Below are 18,868 nucleotides of genomic sequence, written 5' to 3'. Positions count from 1 at the left end.
CCAGAAGCTTCTTGGGGTAGAGTCTTCTGCTCTAGATCCTGCTACCCAGGTGAATGGCCACAGTTTACCACTACTGCAGAGATGCCTTTGCCAGGCAGGGTACCTTGCAGGAGATGCAGTGAGCTGTAAGTAGGTACTTCAGTGACTTGGTACAGCTGTTCTGCAGAGCTTCTTGAAGAAGTGAAGGCTATGCCCAAAACTGAGTGGCAAACTCAGAAATCTGGCTGCAGCCCTTCATCAGCAAGTTCTCACAGAAGTGACTCCCTATCTCATTGCTTTTTTCTCCTCTGCCTCCTTCAGACGTGCTGGGGTAGGACCTTTGGGTCCTGCCCTCTGAATCTCTGCCATGTCAAGTACCTGCCCTGCCTCCCAGGTCTGGTTTTCATTAATGGGTCTGGGAGCTGAAAGCTCTGCCATTTAGAGAAGCCTTTGGACAGTCCTGCAGCATGAACAGTGTCTCAAAAATAGGCTGGGCACTCTCAGCCAGGTGGCTTTTTACTTGCAAGAAGACCCTCAGCCTCTGTGAGGGTAAGCCCAGAAAGCAATCTCTGCTTTCCAAACTGAATGCAAAAGTCGTGTGCTACACAAGACCAAACTTGAACACCTAATCCTATCTCATATGCAAATTATTCTTAGCCCTGGTATCAGGAATCCTAGCAAGCATATATCTCTAAACACTCTTTTAGCTTTAATTGTGCTTATTATGCTTGTGAAGGTGGGTAGGGTAGCCTGTCTTACTGACTGGTGAAAGTGTGCTACAAATAGAACATAAGCCTAAAAAAAATCACACAGAAATTATGAGATATATCAAAGAAGAAACAGATGAATAGTGCCTGAATAATGCAATTAATACTTCCTTCTTTACAGCACTAATAGGCAAGTTGCTGTGTTTTCACAATGACACTAAAGTCACTACCAAACAATTTTCAACATTCATCAGAAACTCAGTAGGTGACACAAAATCACCAAAAAGAGATGGGTATGTTCAATAAGGAATTAAGTAAGCAAATAACAGTTATCAGTTAAAACATCTTGCTTAAAGAGTGCCTGCATTCAAAAGATGGGAAATGACAGGGTCAAGGCTACAGGTGCCTTTCTCACCACATCCCAGTGCACATGCTTTGTGATGCAGCTTGTAGTTGTATGACCACACGTTATCTTTCCATAAAACAACTTACTCAGAACACAAGGCAGTGACTTGGGCGATGAGGATGACCAGGGGGCTGTAGCACCTCTCCTGTGCTGATAGGCTGAGAGAGTAGCAGTTGTTCATCCTGGAGAAGAAAAGGGTCTGGGGAGATCTTACAGTAACCTTCTAGTACCTGAAAGGGGCCTACAGGAAAGCTAGAGAGGGCCTTTTTTAAAGGGCATGTAGTGATGGGTCTGGCTGTAATGGCTTTTAACTGGATGAGGGTAAATTTAGGTTAGACATTAGGAAGAAATCCTTCACTGTGAGGGTGGTGATGCACCAGAGCAGGTTGCCCAGGGCTAAGGTTTAGGACAATTTTCATTTGCCTGTCCTGTAATCCTCTAATTACTCTTCTTTTAGAGGAAACCTATGTTCACTTCCAGAGAAGCCAAAGATGCCAAGTAGTTGAGTGCTGAACTCAAGGGGAGGAAGGTTTGATGTGGTCTTCTCCCCTCAGCTACAGAACAGGGCTTGGAGCACTGCTGAATGAAATTCAGAGAGCTGATCGTATAAGATAGTCAAGGATGAGTGCCAAATTTGTCCTGAAACTTGTCCTGGAAGGCAAGGTTTAAAGGTGTATAGATCAGCATTAGAGCCCAGAATATATGGTCTAGAAGTATAGAGTGATCCCTACAGAGATGGTTCTTGTAGGGAATAGAGAAGAGCTGAGCTTGGCTTCTGAGAGCACAAGGCAAAAATGTTCTCTGGCTTAGCAATTTCCATTTTGGATGAACAGTAGTAGGACTTCATTGTAGCTTCCAGAGAGCCCTTCTACTCTAACAGAACCTAAGAAAAATACTATGAAAATGAAGTTGGAGTCTGATTTTCTCACAAGGCTGACCCATGACTCTCGTGCATGAGAATCTAGTGCTTGCTCTATATCTGTATCTGGTTCAGCAAATACTGATTTGTTTGGGGGTTTTGCTCCTGCTGCTTTGCAAATTCATTTGTTGTGCAAGTGTATTTAACATCACTTTGACCCTGATTCTGGGATAATCCCAAAGTCAGATGTAACTTTGTCACTTATTGTTTGTGTCTGTGAATGTGAATGTTGTGCCCTCTTCCACCCCATACACTCTCCAAACCCCTGGTCAGGTGTTTGATTGTCTGCAATTTCAATGAGTTTTACATTCCTATACACTTGGGAACTGTCATCTTCTGAAATCTGAGTGGACAGGACACAGAACAGAAATGATTGCTCAGCTGACCTCAGAGGAGCTTCATGGCCTGAGAAGTTTCTGAGCATGACTGGTTGTACAGGAGCCTCTGTAAAATAAGGAATTCCAATAGTTTGTAGAGAACAACTCTGGAAGTCTCTGTAAATATCATAGAATCATAGAATCATAGAATTAGCTGGGTTGGAAGGGACCTCAGAGATCATCTAGTCCGACCCTTGACCCACTGGAGCAGTTGCTAGACCATGGCACTGAGTGCCACATCCAGTCTTTTTTTAAATGTCTCCAGGGACGGAGAATCTACCACCTCACCGGGCAGTCCATTCCATAGCCTAATCACCCTCTCCGTGAAGAAATTCTTTCTAATATCTAATCTAAACCTCCCCTGGCGCAACTTAAGATTGTGTCCTCTTGTCTTGTTGGAGGTCATCTGTGAAAAGAGTCCAGCTCCCACCTCGCTACATCCTCCTTTCAGGTAGTTGTAGACAGCAATGAGGTCTCCCCTGAGCCTCCTCTTCTTCAGGCTGAACAGCCCCAGCTCTCTCAGCCTCTCCCCATAGGGCCTGTGCTCGAGTCCCTTCACCAGCCTGGTTGCCCTCCTTTGGACTTGTTCCAGGGCCTCTACATCCTTCTTAAACTGAGGGGCCCAGAACTGGACACAGTACTCGAGGTGTGGCCTCACCAGCGCTGAGTACAGGGGAAGAATCACCTCCCTGGACCTGCTGGTGACGCTGTTTCTGATACAGGCCAGGATGCCATTGGCCTTCTTGGCCACCTGGGCACACTGCTGGCTCATGTTCAGTTTCTTGTTAATGCAGACTCCCAGGTCCCTTTCTGCCTGGCTGCTCTCCAGCCACTCTGTCCCCAGCCTGTAGCGCTGCATGGGGTTGTTGTGGCCAAAGTGCAGGACCCGGCACTTGGCCTTGTTGAACCTCATCCCGTTGGAATCGGCCCAGCTCTCCAGTCTGTCCAGGTCCCTCTGCAATATGACACACTAACTCCAAATGATTTTCTAGTGTCTTGTGTTGAAGAATATTATGCACTGAATTTCTCCCTGTATTTACTTTTTATGTTCTTCTGGCAACACACAAAGTCTGAGCAAACATCTGTGGAAATAATAGGTTTGCAAATAGTAGCCACAAGAAATTCTTTGTAAACAGCCTAGACATTGAAATGGATTTCCATAAAACCTTTTCTTAAACTGTGAAAATGTTAGCAGACACTGAAGTCTTTATAATCAACATGCATCCCCAGAAGGGCTGGGTACCAACTATTGCATTTGGTCATGGAGGGTTCCAGCACCCATCAGGACATCCTCTGGTGTAAATAGTGCTGTTGCTATCAGACATGAGAAACTGCAGGAAGACTGACAAGAAACAAGTGTGGCAGAGTCTGGTAATGTGTAGTTATTTGCAAGGGCACCCATCAGACATCAGGCAGCCACAGGAGCTGTTTATGAAACGTCATTACTACAATAACCATCTCATAGCTGTCTATGTAGTGCTCTTTCCTTAAGCTCCAGGTAGCAATGAAGCATCTACTGGTCCCATTTTTACAGGTCCAGCACATGAACCCAGCTGTGACAGTTCATAATGTTAGGGCTGGGCAAGTGCATAAAGGGGCAGAGGGACATCTAGTGGGATTTCCACTCTCTCTGCACTCGCGGGCCATCAAAAAACTTCCCAGAAATTCACATCACCTGTGACCTTCCACATCAGAAAGAGCTCCTTGAAAGCATAAGATGAAATGTTGACCTTCCTGTGCAGGAGGTTTGCAAGAACTTGCTTTTTCTCAGAGCTCCTCAGGGATGTCTGGTAACTTGGTGAGCTGTGATAACTTCTCCCATGTGTCTGCCTGAAGTGAATTGTTCAGTGCTGTGGTTAAGGTCTGGTTGCAGAGCAATGCATCACCAGATCAGCACCCAGATTCCGGAACCTCATCACTTTGTGAGGATGTGGGACCCTGACTGTGGATTCAGGCTGTGGATCTGGTGCCTTTGACCTCCTGAAAACTCAGAGCCTGCTGTAAGAAGGGCAAAGAGGAGCTATGGCTAATCTGATTTCTGTGAGAAAGCTCACCTTGACAGACTTTCAGCAATAGTAGCTTTGAAGGCATTTTGAAGGTTATCTTCATTAAAAAAAAAAAAAAAAAAAAAAGACTGGCAACTTACACTGGAAAAAAATTTGATTAGCAACCTATTTCTTGACATGACTGCTGGCTGAGTGATTATGATACATTATATTGCCCTTTGCAGCTGGTGTAGAGAAACACAGCTTCATCCACTGAAGTCCACAGGCAACGACAACTCATACCAGCCAAAGTCTGAGACTACTGTGCCCATGCAGCCACTGTGCAATCTCTTCATTCTCTGCAGATGTCCTTAACTTCTTTGTATCGGAAAAGCAGAATTTCCCTAACCCTAACCCTGCTGACCCATGTACAAAGCCCTTCTATTTCCTGGGCTTGTCTATGGGAGTTGCATCATGGAAAATGAAGGAGGTTTTTTAGGGATGCAGTAACTCCATGAGAAGAGAGTTTAGCCACGTTGCAGAGAGAGTGCAGATTGGCTCTGAATGCCTGGTACATGGGTACATATTTACCATTGTACCACGACCATCAGTCTTTTACATGGCAGTCATGCCCTCGGTCCCCAAGGATGGACAAGGTGTGCATTACTGCAGGCTCTGTAAGCAGAAGGTAAGCCTGTATTCTGACACTCTTACTCATGCCATGTGTAATCCTCAGCCTCACATTTATCAGCAGCAAATTCCACAGATGGAGATCTGGCTGTTGCAGCCATAGACTGGGCAACAAAATGACACAAGGATTTCCAGAGCCCTTGGACAGTCCTGAATGAACAGCTCTGACACAGTGGTGGGGGAATGGTGGCTTCTGGATGCTCCTCATGCAGGGAAATGGAAGGGAACTGGAAGGTACCCTGCCCTGAGCTGCCCTGACTCTGTTGCCTCTTCTTGGGTGACTAGTGAAGATGACAGGACACAGGGTGGCCAAATGAATAAAGGTTTGCAGAATCAGCTGTTTAGTTTATTTTCTTCAGGTGTCCTAGTCAGACCTTATACTTCTCTTCTGAATCTATTTTGAAGGTATTTGCACACATGATGTTTGATGTGGTCAGAGGCTCCAGCAGGAGGGCAGCATCCTTCAGAAAGCCCAGGTTCCTTTTTGAGGGCTCTCCTTATTAAACCTGACCATCAAGAAAAAGTGAGCATCCTTTGCTTTGCAGCAGGTTTAATTGACTTGTTGACCAAAATATGTGAAAATTTAGATGCATTTTCCTTTTCAGTCGGATTATCCTTTGAAACTGCCAGCAAACCCTGCCTGACAACACAAAGGAATTTTCCCATGGATCAGCTAAAGCTGACTCACATGAAAGACTTGCCCAAAGTGGTCATGCCCTCTGAGCAAATACCACAGGCATGAGGATCTCTGCTCTTGGCCTAACAGCAGTGTTAGGATTCCAGCGACCCAGCCTAGGAAGGGAGATTTTATTGGAGGAGGGGAGGTCTCCTACCTGTGACCCAGCCAATCTGCTCTGCTATTTATCCATGTTGCTAACTTCCAAGGGAGGTGAAGGTTTCTGCTCCGGCACCGCGCGCGTTGGGAGAGATTTCCTGCTCAGCCCCTGAATTACACCAAACACCATTTGTGCTGTTTGCTTAAGCAGGTAAAGCACACAGCAGAAGTCAGAGCTGTGACTCGAAGGGGAAAGAAAATCATCTGATCATTAAAGCTTTCAGCACCAGGTTTTAGTGCTGGAGTGAAAACCCAGCGGAAGATACGCACCCTTCTAAGATAAATATTTCCTCTGTTGGGATTGCTGAGTTATATTGCAGATCAGCAACCAGGAAGGTTTGCTTGCTCATCCCTGCCATGTATTTCTGGAGGGATTTTTCATCTCTGTTGATGCTACTGAGTTCTGCATCACTCGGGCTGTCCTGGATTGTTAAGCAAAGAGCCAGAGTAACCCACAAAGCGATGACACAAACAGAGACAGAATTTTGAACCACTTGAAAAAAAACAAAAAAAAAAAAAGAAAAGAATTAAAATAAGCTTCCCTTGATCAGAGAGACACATATGGAGTTCAACATCTGGCTGATGTGCTGCCAATAATTTAAAGCTAAAAGCATTTTGAACTAAATTTTGCATTTTCTCATTCTCTCTCTGCATTTCTTGTTTAGTCTCTGCACTTTTGCACAGTGAGAATAAAGCAGGCAGGATGTTACTTGCTGTTTCCAACTTGCTTCTGTTTTTTTCTAATACTCTTGTGAAAGAGTCTTGTTTTAAAACTCACAAAATTTCAGGGAGACATTTTATTCATTGACTGCCTGTACCTCACTTTCCATTTTTTCATCTCTGTTTGCTCTTAAAAGATATTTGGGCCCAATTTAGTTGTTGTTTTCCCTTTGTGTTTAATTTGGTTCATTTCTGTGCCTGAATTTGGGTTTCCAGTAAGCTTGAATGCAATCTGTGTAAAGATGGAGCCAAAGCCTCTTCCCACATTCCTAAAATGTGTGGCACTGTAGGCAGCAGTCTCAAAATTATGTAGCAGCTTCATTTAAACAGGAAAATCCAGTGGGTTTCACTCAATTGTGTATAAAAGTCAATACTATGCTTGGTGGTACTCCCTGTGTTATTTGTTTTAAATTACATTCAATTTCATACTGTCTCCACATTCTCTGTTTTCAGTATCCAGCAGATTTTTGTATTGACAAATGTGTGACATTTACAGGAAGCTGCTGTGGAGAAAACCTGAGGTTTTTCTGTATGGGCTGAGCATAGTTGTGGCTTCTGACCCTGGGGAGAGCTGTTTGAGTTAGGGATTATCCTATTAGATGGATGTTTCTAATAAAACTACCAGCAGCCAGAGAGCTTATCTGTATTGCTGTGGTGCAGTTTGAGAGCTAACATGCCCCTCGACAGCAAGAGAGCAAATCCTGAGTGCCATTTTTTGTTTTGAACTTGCTGCATGCTCAGGTTGTAGCTGAGCTTCCACAGTGACTGTGGCTGAGCTGAATCAGGGCTGTTCTGCCCTTCCTGTAATCCATGAGGTAAACTAATCCGTCCTGCTCAACCTGCAGCAGAACCCTTCAAAAAAGCAAAGAGAATAGTTTTGGGGTTTCTTTTGCAGCCTAGCAAGCTGGAATGGCTCTCCTTGGAGCGGGATGAACACCAGTGATGGCACAAACAAAAGGATAAAAATGCATAGCTGTGGGCAGGAGTGAGTCAGGGACAACAGCAGCTTTTATATGAGGCTGAGAGGGCTGGATGGGTGCTGTGCCTTTTAAAGGGAGCTGCAGTTCTTCAGGTATGTGCTGCCACTGCTCCCTGTGCATTGAAAGCTGCTGTCGCGTGGCCACCCTGTGAGTCACTTCCAGTGCTTATCTGACCCAAAACTCATTTGGCAACAGCAAAGAACAGAGTTCCTTCACACCAGGGAACTAAAATGACTTGTTATATGGGGGACTGGTGGCTGCAGTGAAGAAGAGTGGGAGGAATGGGAACAGGTGGACTGCAGGAATGGGAATAGGTGGGCTGCAGGAATGGGAATAGGTGGGCTGCAGGAATGGGTAGGAGCTCACTCTGGATGGGCTGAAAGAAGTCTGCACACTAAAGGCTGAGCTTCCCAAGATACTGGAGAAGGACTCCTCACCTGTATGGTTAGGTGGGCTGCTATAATGTGCTAGGGCAGTGGAAAGGTAGCCCAGCTGGGTAGCCTTCTGCTGAGTTAATTGCACAGAAGTGAAAAAATTAAATGCTGGAGCACAAGGCTGGGAGACCATGTGGCTGGGAATGTGGGGAAAGGAGGAGCAGCAAGACATGACAGCAACTGCCCTCCCTATATAGTATCTTGTAGGTATGAGCTTCTTAAATTACAAAAAATATACTTTAAAATCTATTTTAAAATCAAGTGGGTTTAGTTTTATATGAATACATGAATGAGTTACCACTTCTGTTAGAGGTGCTCTTCTCCTTGTAGCTTGTTTCAGTGTGTAGTGAATGCTCCTCCTGGCAGAGTTTGTGTGATGAGCTGCAGCACAGGGAGGGAAGGGTTGATTGGGGTGGGTAGGGAAATGCTAAGGGTCAAACTTCCTCATGTTGATTTTGGTAGCAGAGAAAACAACGATGCAACAACAGGCCATAGGAACCTTAGGTTTGCCCCTGACTACTTGTCCATCATTGCTGTCACAGGGAGACACCATCTTTCTACCCTCACTGATGTTAGAGGTGTGTAATTCAGATTATTCATGGATGCCCAGTGCCTTTTCTATCAAATGAGATGGAGTATGTGATATACCATCACTGCTGTTAAGCCAACCATCACCCAGCCCTGACCCAGATGAGCACAAAGCCTATCAGTGGAATGCTAGCTATCAGGTTTTATGGACAAAATTGAATTGGTGGAGAGATTTTTATAAGATCACAGTTTTGTATCTCATTTCTTCTGGAGTTTTTGATCCTCTGAGGAGCCCCAGAGCTCCACTTGTTGCATCACTGAAAGTCATCCCGAGCACTAAAAAATATATTTAAAACCAAAGCCAAAGTCCAAGGTTTGGTCACCTTAAAACTTTGCAGGATAGGCTAGGCTAAATCTATAGCTAAATCTGTATTAAGCCCATTATAAAGTATTCCTTTTTTCAGGGGAATTTATTTGAACATTTATTTAATTTATGGGCCCAGTTTTTGGGCTTGGGTTGTTTTTTCTTGGTTGGTTGTTTTTTTGTTTGGTTGGGTTTTTTTTTGGTGAAACAAAAAACCCAACAGAGGATGTTGTTTTTTTCTCTGTTGTCTGGCTTACACTTTGCTTCTGGCAGGCTGACTGGCACAGATCAACAGGGCAAAGCACTCTGGTAATCTTTGGGAATGAAGATTGGTGAGTGGCACCTGGGAAATTTCAGAGAACCCACTGCCTTCGTGTTCTGGAAGGGGAACAGTCTGAGGGTATTTCTAAGGTAGGTATTCCTAAGGTACACTTATGTAAAATGACAAGTGATGCAAAGGGTATAAGATGACAGATCTCTGCTAGACCTCCTGATATCACTGGGAAATCAGACGAGTTTTCAAATCACCCAAGACCTTTTCTATACCATAAGGGTAAAAGTTTTGTGGTTTTTTTCTGTAGAAAGCCATATTTCCCCATATGGTGGCGAGTCCATGAGCTTGTGGCTGTGCTCATCCCAAATATTCTCTAGATTTTGATACACTTTTTTTTTTTTAATTTTTTTTTTTTTTTCCCCCAATGGTGCATTCATTATTCGATCTCTAATTAAGGAAGACCATGAAATAGCCTCCCTTCACTGAAACCATGTGTGGTCTCCTAGGAGATGATGGAGAAGGGGAGGCTGGTGGCAAACATGCACAAAAACACCTAGGTTCTTTCTTCCTTTTTTTTTTTTTTTTTTCCTGAAAAGTCTGGTCCCTCTGTCAGGAAAGCATTTTCTTTCTATATGCCTCTTCTATATGGATCCAGAAGAAACAACTGATGACTGGCCAGGTATTTGGGCTGGGGTAGTGTTTAAATAAGAGACCACTGCTTCTCAGAAGCACTCATCTCCCCTTCCTTTTGGCTGAAAGTGTTTGCTATGCTCCACCAGGGCTGTGGCAGCTGCCCTTGCTGGAGGATGTATCCATCTGGAACCTGAGCCAGGAAAGGTGGCTCTGGCAGCAGCCCCCAGTGCTCCAAAGGCAGCACAAGAGCTACCCCAGCTCCCCACTTCTCCGGATCCTCCTCTTCGTTCTCCCCTTGCTGTGATTTATTGGGTTGGGTTCTGGGGCTGCTTCTTGGCTGAGTGAAGCTAAGGTATATAAATTACTTTTTAAACAGCTAATGCACACCCACACATGCTTAAAACAAAACAAAACAATCAAAACAAAGTAAAACAAAACCAAAAAAGAAAACAAAACAATATGGTCAAAGGCAAAACAATATGGTCAGCAGTGAGTTACAGGAGATCAAGAGAGAGGTGAACTTCAGCAGCTGGCTGGTCAAATGCTGTGTGCAGTTAAGGCTCCATTCAGAATAAACTGAGTGGAAAGCAAGTTTATAGCTTCAAACTAGGATTTTAAAGGAGGGGACTGCCTCTGTGGCTGTAAGACATACTTTGTGATCAGGAATTCTCCAGATCAAGTGTATTTACTTTTTTACGGAATTTTCAAATGCAAAAGCACAGGGTTTGAATGTCCTGTGATATCTTGCTGCTTGTCCTAACTTGGCCAATTTCTGAACAAGGGAAAACGACCAAAGCAGGAGAAATAGCTGTCTAGCTTCTCAATTTCTGTTGCCAAAGCTCCAGAAAGAACAGTGAAGGAGTTTTCAAGCATTGTCTGCACTTCATTTTTCTTCCAGTGCTTGATATGAGGGGACTCTATCTCCCATCTGCAGTTGGATTGTCTCTTCCTACACTCAATGTTCCTGGCTTCCAGGATGTTCCTGACCACCCAGTCGAGGCACAGGCTTGGAGAAGTACAGATTTTTATAATTTAGCTCTGCAGATGAAATTTTATTTTCCTTTCCCAAAGAGAAAGTTTTTGATTCTTTCTGTCACCAAGTGGTCTGCTCTGTTAGGCTGATACCGAGGTCAGTCTGACTTAAACCAGAATTCTGGAGATCTAAAAAAAAAAAACACCAAACACCACCAAGCAACAAACAACCCCCCTCTAAAAAAACCCAGCAACCCCCCAGAAATACATAAAATCATCTGGATGAAAACCTTCAAGGTGGTCTTGCTCTTGGACTTCAGCCAAAACCAGCATGGCTCTGCTCCACTGCCTGGCAGGCCCCTGTAGAGGGAGCAGAGTGATGGTCCATAGGCACTCTCCTCTACTTTGCACGAGGTGATGGCATTCACCCTCCTTTCATCAGCACCTTTTCAGCATCCACACATGATAATCCCCTCCCAAGGAAGTCTTCCAGGCCAGACTGGATGGGGCTTGGAGCAACCTGGTCTACTGGGTCATGTCCCTGCCCAGGCAGGAGGGATGGAATTATGTGATCTTTAAGGTCCCTTCCAAGCCAAAGCATTCTGTGACTCTATGACTCTGAGCAAAATATTTCCATACTTCAGGAATCAATGTCTAAGAACATGACTGACAAGAGCTGAATTCTCTACCAATTCCTATAGTCCTCTACCAATTCAAGGGTTGGACTAGATGATCTCTGAGGTCCCTTCCAACCCGGCTAATTCTATGATTCTATGATTCTATAGGTCAGTCCCAATGCCTGAGCCTGGCATGGGGTGAGCTGGCTACCTGTGGGGTTACGCCCTTCACATGGCATGGCTGAAAAACATTATTATGGACAAGGACTTCATGACTGCCTCCTTGCAATACCTTGGCTTTCCCTTCCTTTTTCTTCCCCTTCCCACCCTGAAGTCATTGTTGCCCCATCCCAAATATCTTCTCCAAGACAGCAAACTCAAGGCTTCTGCTTGGGAAAGATGGTGACATTCATGTCTTTGAGGCAACAACACAGCTCTGGGGCACAGATCTGCAGTATTTGGATCCAAGGATCAGCCCACAACTACTGATGTTTATACAGCAAATACGATTGGTATCAGTCTGCCACAGTGTGAAATGTAACAGTCCTTGGAGAAGAGAAATCAAAGGATTCACGACAGGTAGGTTCAGAGTTAGAGGTGCAAGAAAGTCCATTTATGTCTACTCTGCAATCTCCTGCTTCTGCTTTTATTGCAAGGGGGGAACTATTGTTATCACTGTAAAGCTCACCACTGTTCCTGAGAAAACCAGAGCTGCAGAAAGCTGGCAAAACCAGCCCATTAGTTTGAGAACTCAACTGAGTATTTTCTTTGATTTTTTTTTTTCCTGCACTGCCTTTGGTCCTGATTTCTTTATCCTGCTCCTCTCTGCTGCTGAAAACACTCAGCTGCTCATTACTGTTCTGACTGCAAACCCTTCTCTAAGCCCTCTCTCCTCTTGCTCTTTTGACTTCCTCACCTCTCACTTCTGTTTTCTCTTCTGCACTGCTTCTACACCCATTTCTTAGCCTCCCTTCATCTCTCATAACGCTTCCACAAGGAATTGTTTTACTAGAATAAATCTATGAAATCTCAACTTTAAAAAAATAATTAAAAATTAGGTGTAGATTTCAAAAAGTCATCAGGAATCTAATTATGTGCCTATTCTCTGTGGTGCCGTGTAAAATGGAGGAAAGAAGGCACTTAAGTTCTGCACGTCCTCTGTGGAATTTAAACACCCAACCCAATCACTGTGTTGTATCATGCATTTCTACTGTGTATTTTTGTTGGTGCCTGGTGTGTCTTTGAGCATCTTACTTGTGGAAAGCCATGGCTCATGTGGTTAACTTTATCCTTGTTCTCCTAGCTTTGCTTGTATGCTTTTCCACATCTTGTGACTCTTGATGGAGAATGAAAGTTCTCCAGGGCTTCGACTTCATCTTCTGTCAGGTTTGTACAGGCCTCAGGGCTTTTTGCAGACACTAAGAGGTTACAAATAAACACCTCTGGCAAGCCCAGCCTTACCATTCAGACTGTTGGCTGTAAAAAGCCACCACTCCTCCCTCCATGCCCCTGCCAAAGGTTTCTTGTAAAGGAATATAAAAAAAGAAGCAAATAAACATGGATAATTGTACTGCTGCCTAAGATGTGTTACCAAAAATTACCGGTGACAAACCTCAGAATTTGGTGATTCATCCAAACGCCCAAGAAGCACTTACAAGAAACCGCATGACTTATTATGCTACAGGTCTGGGACAGTTCTATACAGTCTATGCATGCAATTGTATACTTTACAAAAACCAACCCTTGTCCTCTCAAGGTAGATCATAAATACTGTGCTGTTAGTAAAAGAAGGGTATGAATTGCTTAGAAAAAAGAGCTCTTCCTCCTAGTCATTTATTCCTTGCACAGCACCCAGCACAACAGCTGGCCAGGCAGCAAAACACCCAAAGAGCACAGCTGGAACTCTGGGATCCCAGAACTGCCTCCTGCCAACGTTGATTTGCATGTGGTGGCATTTTGTGTGGGTGACTCCAGCCATGTTGTGTGCACGAAGGCAAAAGATGACCCTAGTTTCTTAGCTGAAAGTCAGACACGCATCTCAGATTAGTGGGATGGGAATCTGATCAGAAAGGGGGCTGATGAACCCCCACAGAACTGTAAGTGATGTGCCTGGAAGGCAGTGGAAATTCATTGACCCCATCCCACATGGAGAGACGATGCTGCTCTGGTCATCTGAAATGTGGCTTTGAAAGCTTTAAAATGTTCTCACCTACTTTGGTGGGGAGAAAACCAGGGCTAAATTTGAATGCAATTGGTGATTCTATAAACTGCATACATCTATAAGCGAACTATCGCAGGAACTCCCATTTCAGTTATTTCAGCAAAATTTCATTGCCTGTGGACCTTTGAAGAGGTGGGACAGAGCAACTGGGTTTCAGCTTTCACAGTTTACCAAATGTGGCATTGATGGTGAGCCGTATGGTGATGTAAAGAACAGAGCTATATTTGTTTAAGGAACCTTTGGGCTGAATTTCCAGCTTTGTGAGCACTGAGAGAGAGGAAAGGGGGAAGCTCTGAGGAAAACAAATGTTTCCTGAACTTTGAGTTTCTTTGCTTTGATATATTACCAGATTTTTCTGTGATGCGATCAGTCCTCCTTTATAAACTTTGCTTTATCTCAGTGACATTTTGTATCTAGAAAATCATTAAGCTGTCATATTTGCGGACTGGAAAGAGCAAAGGGCTGAAAGAGTTTGTTCTACCTGTCAAGTTACTCAGTTACAGCTGAGTCCCTTTGCGGGCACATGTTTCCACCGGCGTACGCATGCACCATGTCCTGCTCCGTGCCTGCTCCTCACACTATGGGAGCTATGGATATAAAAATACACATGTATAGATTTATATCCATAGAAATATATCACCTGGTGAGGAGGACTGTGGGACTCGGCAAAGTTGCCTATTACTTATTAGCTAGCCAGTGGTCTGGCCTCTCTGTCTCTGTCCTTGGCAATAAAACAAAGATGAAAGGTAGCCGCTTATTTGGAGGCAGACTTGAAAGTACAGTAGCTCTATCAGGCCCTCTCCTTATCAAAGGCTGGGACGGCAATAACAGTACTAGATGGAGCAACAAGGACGTGGTAGGCTGGGCTGTCAAACAGTTACACCTTGTGTGCAAACAGCAGTTTCACATCCCAGCAGGCACTGAAAACGCAGTTGGCAGCGGAAGGGAGGCTGCAGCAGATGGTGCCTCACCGTGGTACCAGCCTCCTGCTCCTGGCCCAGGCATGAGGGCAAGGTTGGGCAGGGCATTGCCTCTCCAGGTTGGGGAACCTTTCCAGTAGCCAGCTTGCAAAGTTCAAGGCTCCTACGTAGAGAACTCATGCTCCAGGCTACCAGTGGAAACTCAGCTGTCACCAAGCTGGCACTGAAAAACTGGGAGAGCCATTTTACGGAGGCTTTCTTGGCTGAGAGAACCCCACAGATAAGCCCCCACCCAATCTTGAAAGCAAGCAACAGTGAGGAAAGCCTTCTTTATGGGTGTTAAAGCTGCCATCTCAAATGCTTGCAGGAGGCTGGGATGTGGGGACTATCATGCTCGTATTTTAGGGGCAGTGGATCATCCCTTCAGAGGTGACCTCTAGAGGTTTGAACTTCCTCAAGGACCATGTTGAAGCCATAAGGTGTCTAGCTGATCCTGGAGGAGAACTCCTGTGCTGAGCATTGGCTTGAATCAATGACTCAAACAAAAAGATGCAATGAATAATCAATTCAGATTGTGAACTGAACAACTAGGATTGTGAAAATAGATTAATCAGAAGAGACGAATATATCTGAGAGAATATAGATATATATTCTCAAGAAGCAATAGACTGAGGTACTGAACCAGTCACTGCATCTTTTTTTGCCCCATAAAATGATCTCTTTCAGCTGGTTAAGTCTGGCCATTCATTTCTACAATGCACTGTGGCTAGATGTACCTGCCTTACACAATACAACCTGGCAAACATGGCATAAGTGGTAAAAAAAATTTCTCAGTGCAACACTATAACACTGGGAGAACCACCTGAGAACATCCTGACCCACAAGGATTGGCAAAAGAGCCCAAGCCTATTGGACTGAGACTCAGCAGCTGAATTTTGACAGTTAAAAGGATTTTGAGCATTAACAGGAGATCATATAGAAAGTGGGCTTGGTGGAAGGTAAACTGAAGACTTTGCTTCAAACACTTGGGGTAACCTGGGTCTGAATGTTGCAATGCATAGTGCTAATGGGAATGGCCCTTTTGGGAACAAAAGGCCAGGCTTCTGTTCTTGCTCTTTATCACAAAATTACTAAGTGAAAGACAGAGACAATTTCACGAGTCAGCCAAATCTTTGGAGTTAAGAGTGCAGTGTTAGTGCAGGAGTTCGAATGTTTCTTATTCCCATTTCTCTCTACAGATCACTTTTTCATATAGAGAAAGGAAGCAGAAAATACCCACAGAGAAGCTGTTAAAGGTGCAACGTATACAATAGAAGACATAGAACTGACAATAGTAGCACAAAAATGTTTGTCTTGGGTCACAAGGACCTCATCAGGAGAGGACACAATATCCAGTAGTCTGTTAGATGCTAAGTTCTGTGGCAAACTTAATTTTTCACTTCAGAATAATGGTGATGTTCTGGATAAATGATGTAAAAGTATCTTGAAAAGTTTTTAGCAGCTTTTACTAAATTAGTTGAATAAAAAGTTCCTAGTGAATAATTTTCCAAGTCTCTGAGTGATGCCTGAGGAACCAAACCTGGGCACAGTAGGTTGCAAACGACCTCTCAAACCCAACCAAGCCCTCCAAATATGTTTTCTAAAAGCAAGCATCAACCTTACTCAGAAGTTCACCTTTATTGCAGAGCTTATGTTTCTGGCAACCTGAAGAGTTGCTTGACCCAGGCTGTGCAGCATTATGTAATGTGGTTTGCTTCATTTCAATACTGATAAGAAAATTCTTGCAAGTTGCTTAAAAGCAACTTGACTGGTGTTGATTTCTTTCATTTTGCTATTTACGAAGCAGGGTCCTGGTGGACCTTTTGATGGAAGAGGTGATGGTTAGTGGGAGAGCCTTCCTGTGTGTTTTCTGCTTCCTAAGAGCATTTTTTCCTACTCATGCTAGCAGTCAGCATTAGTGTTAAATGCCAGTGTTTCAGATCACATATTTAGCCCCACCTGGGGTGACAGGAAAAGAGAAGGAACATGGGAAATAGGTCTGGAAATGACATCCGAAGTAGCTAAGTCCTATTTCCTGACACTGCAGGAAACCACATAGTGTAATTCTTTTCATACATTGATCAATTTCTTTTTGAAATGGGGTAGAAAGTTTTCTCCTGCTGTTGCTCCTGAAAACTCCTCCAAAACTTCCTTCCTCTGAAGCTTTGAAATATTCTTCTGATATCCTGCATAGATTTTTTTAAGGGTGGCTCATGTGAATCAATCTGTGCATTATATTTAGCCTAAATAGCTCTTCTTTTTCAAATTTTTTTAGGAAAAAACCTCACGTACTTGCTGAGATTTTTTTTCCTAGGCTAAAAAAGCTACATAAGCCACTTTCTACTGTTTTTTTTTTGTGTGAGAGCAGTTGTTCCTCTTGTCTTAATTTTCTTTGATAGAGTCAAATCAGTTCAGCTTTGGAAAATTTTTGCTGTTACAATGGCTCAAACTTTTAAGACCTACTTCTTTTAAATAAATTCTTTTTTCCCCCATCCTTTGTAGCCACTCCATGTGCACCTTTCTAGAAGTCCTTTTTGTGCTGCTCTTTCAAAGTTTGTCAGCATTGGACTCAAGTGACCAGAACTGCATGCAGCATGCAGCATGCAGAAGGACTTCTTAACAGTGCCTGCTATGGAAACTTCTTTGCTGCAGATGATCTACCCAGTTTAGCATAAAAATTCTCTAAATGCATGACCTTAGATGTTGCACTGAATTATTGCATATTGATACTTGCAGCATTTTGGAGTAGAGTTTAATTATTCTGATTATCTTCAGTGCACTGAGCTTCATCAAGTTTGCTTTTTATGTGTTTAAACCTATTTTTATACCTATGGAGCCCCTCCCATTTGTCTTTTCACAGCCATGTTCAGCCTCATTCAGGCTGCAGACAGCTGCAAAGAAAATATACAGGTTTTAGACCATGCCTAAGAGGTGCCTAATCTCTGCCTCATGTTCTCCCTTTTTCTGCAGCAACATCTGCTACTTGTTTCAGTTTTCTTTCATGCTCTAACTCAGCTCAGCTTGAAGAAAAAAAAATTCACTTTAATCTCTAAATGTTTTGGACTCTCAGATATATTTGTCTCTGCTGATTAATCTATTTTCACAATCCTAGTTGTTTGGTTCACAATCTGAATTGATTATTCATCCAGGGAGGTATGAATGGATTTGGAGACAGTAAGTGGAGGAAGGAGAGGAGCTATAAAAGTTTGTTCTACATTAGCCTCACCTCCCTCTTGCCTGTGGGTGACTTGAATGCAGAGACGCTTGACTGCATTTCCCATGAATCAACCCCAAGTGTGTCTGTAGTTCTGAACACAGCTTTGCCCCCAGTGAACACCCTCATGGTGAAAACTAACTAAATTAATATTTCTGCCTTATCTTATTTTTTTTCCTTGTCTTCAGCAGCAAAAGAAACCTCTCACTGAAGTGACAGGGGCTGCTGGTTTAGACTCAGAGAGGAGCTCCGAGTCCTTCATGGTGATTTAGACAGATAATTAGTCAGGTAACAATTCCACTGTTGAAAGGTCTGTGAGGCTGGGATCAAACCAACTCAGCGCTACAGGCAACTGTCATGAGATAAAAAGATAAGATGAATGAGTTTGTGTTTGCATAGCACTTGGAATGCACGGAGCCCGATATAGATGTAAAATGTTATTACTAAATGCACCAGCACTCTGTCAGGAGGAAATTTCCTGCAAAAGCAACTGAATGGATAAACTCCAGAGACCTGGATGGGCCATGAAAATTAACCATGTCAGCAAAGCAGTACCCTTCCCGGGGCTGCACCCTGCTCCCCTGTAACAATGTCCCCTGGGCAAGGTTTATACCCGCATGCAGTGGCCATAGCAACACCAGCGATGACAAATAGAGGAGGTGACTTGTGCCAGGTAGGTGAAGCCCTCAGGAGCAGATCTCTGGGTTTCCATTGCAGCTGGGAACTGCTGATTCTGGGCTTTGATTTTTCTAGCAGTGCCAGGCAGCAGCAACGTGGGGCGGGTGCTGGAGAATATCCACATTCCCAAGGAGCCAACCCATTTAAAGGGCGGATGGACCCCATCAGAGCCCCATCCATGGGCAGCTACCATGCCAAGCACCTTGCTGGCTCAGTTGTTCTATGTGTAAACTTTCCCATGATCATCTGGGAGCAGCTTTTCTCATCCCCTCAAGCACAAAGCACGTCAGTGGGAACGGTGCCACTAAGACAAATTTCTGCGGGCAGAAAGCAACAGATAAGCTCGAGTGACTTACTCACTTTTACCACTGTGATT

This window comes from Heliangelus exortis, chromosome 1 (genome assembly GCF_036169615.1).
Source record: "Heliangelus exortis chromosome 1, bHelExo1.hap1, whole genome shotgun sequence".
In the NCBI taxonomy this organism is placed as follows: Eukaryota; Metazoa; Chordata; class Aves; order Apodiformes; family Trochilidae; genus Heliangelus; species Heliangelus exortis.
Note: the sequence above shows the minus strand (reverse complement) of the source record.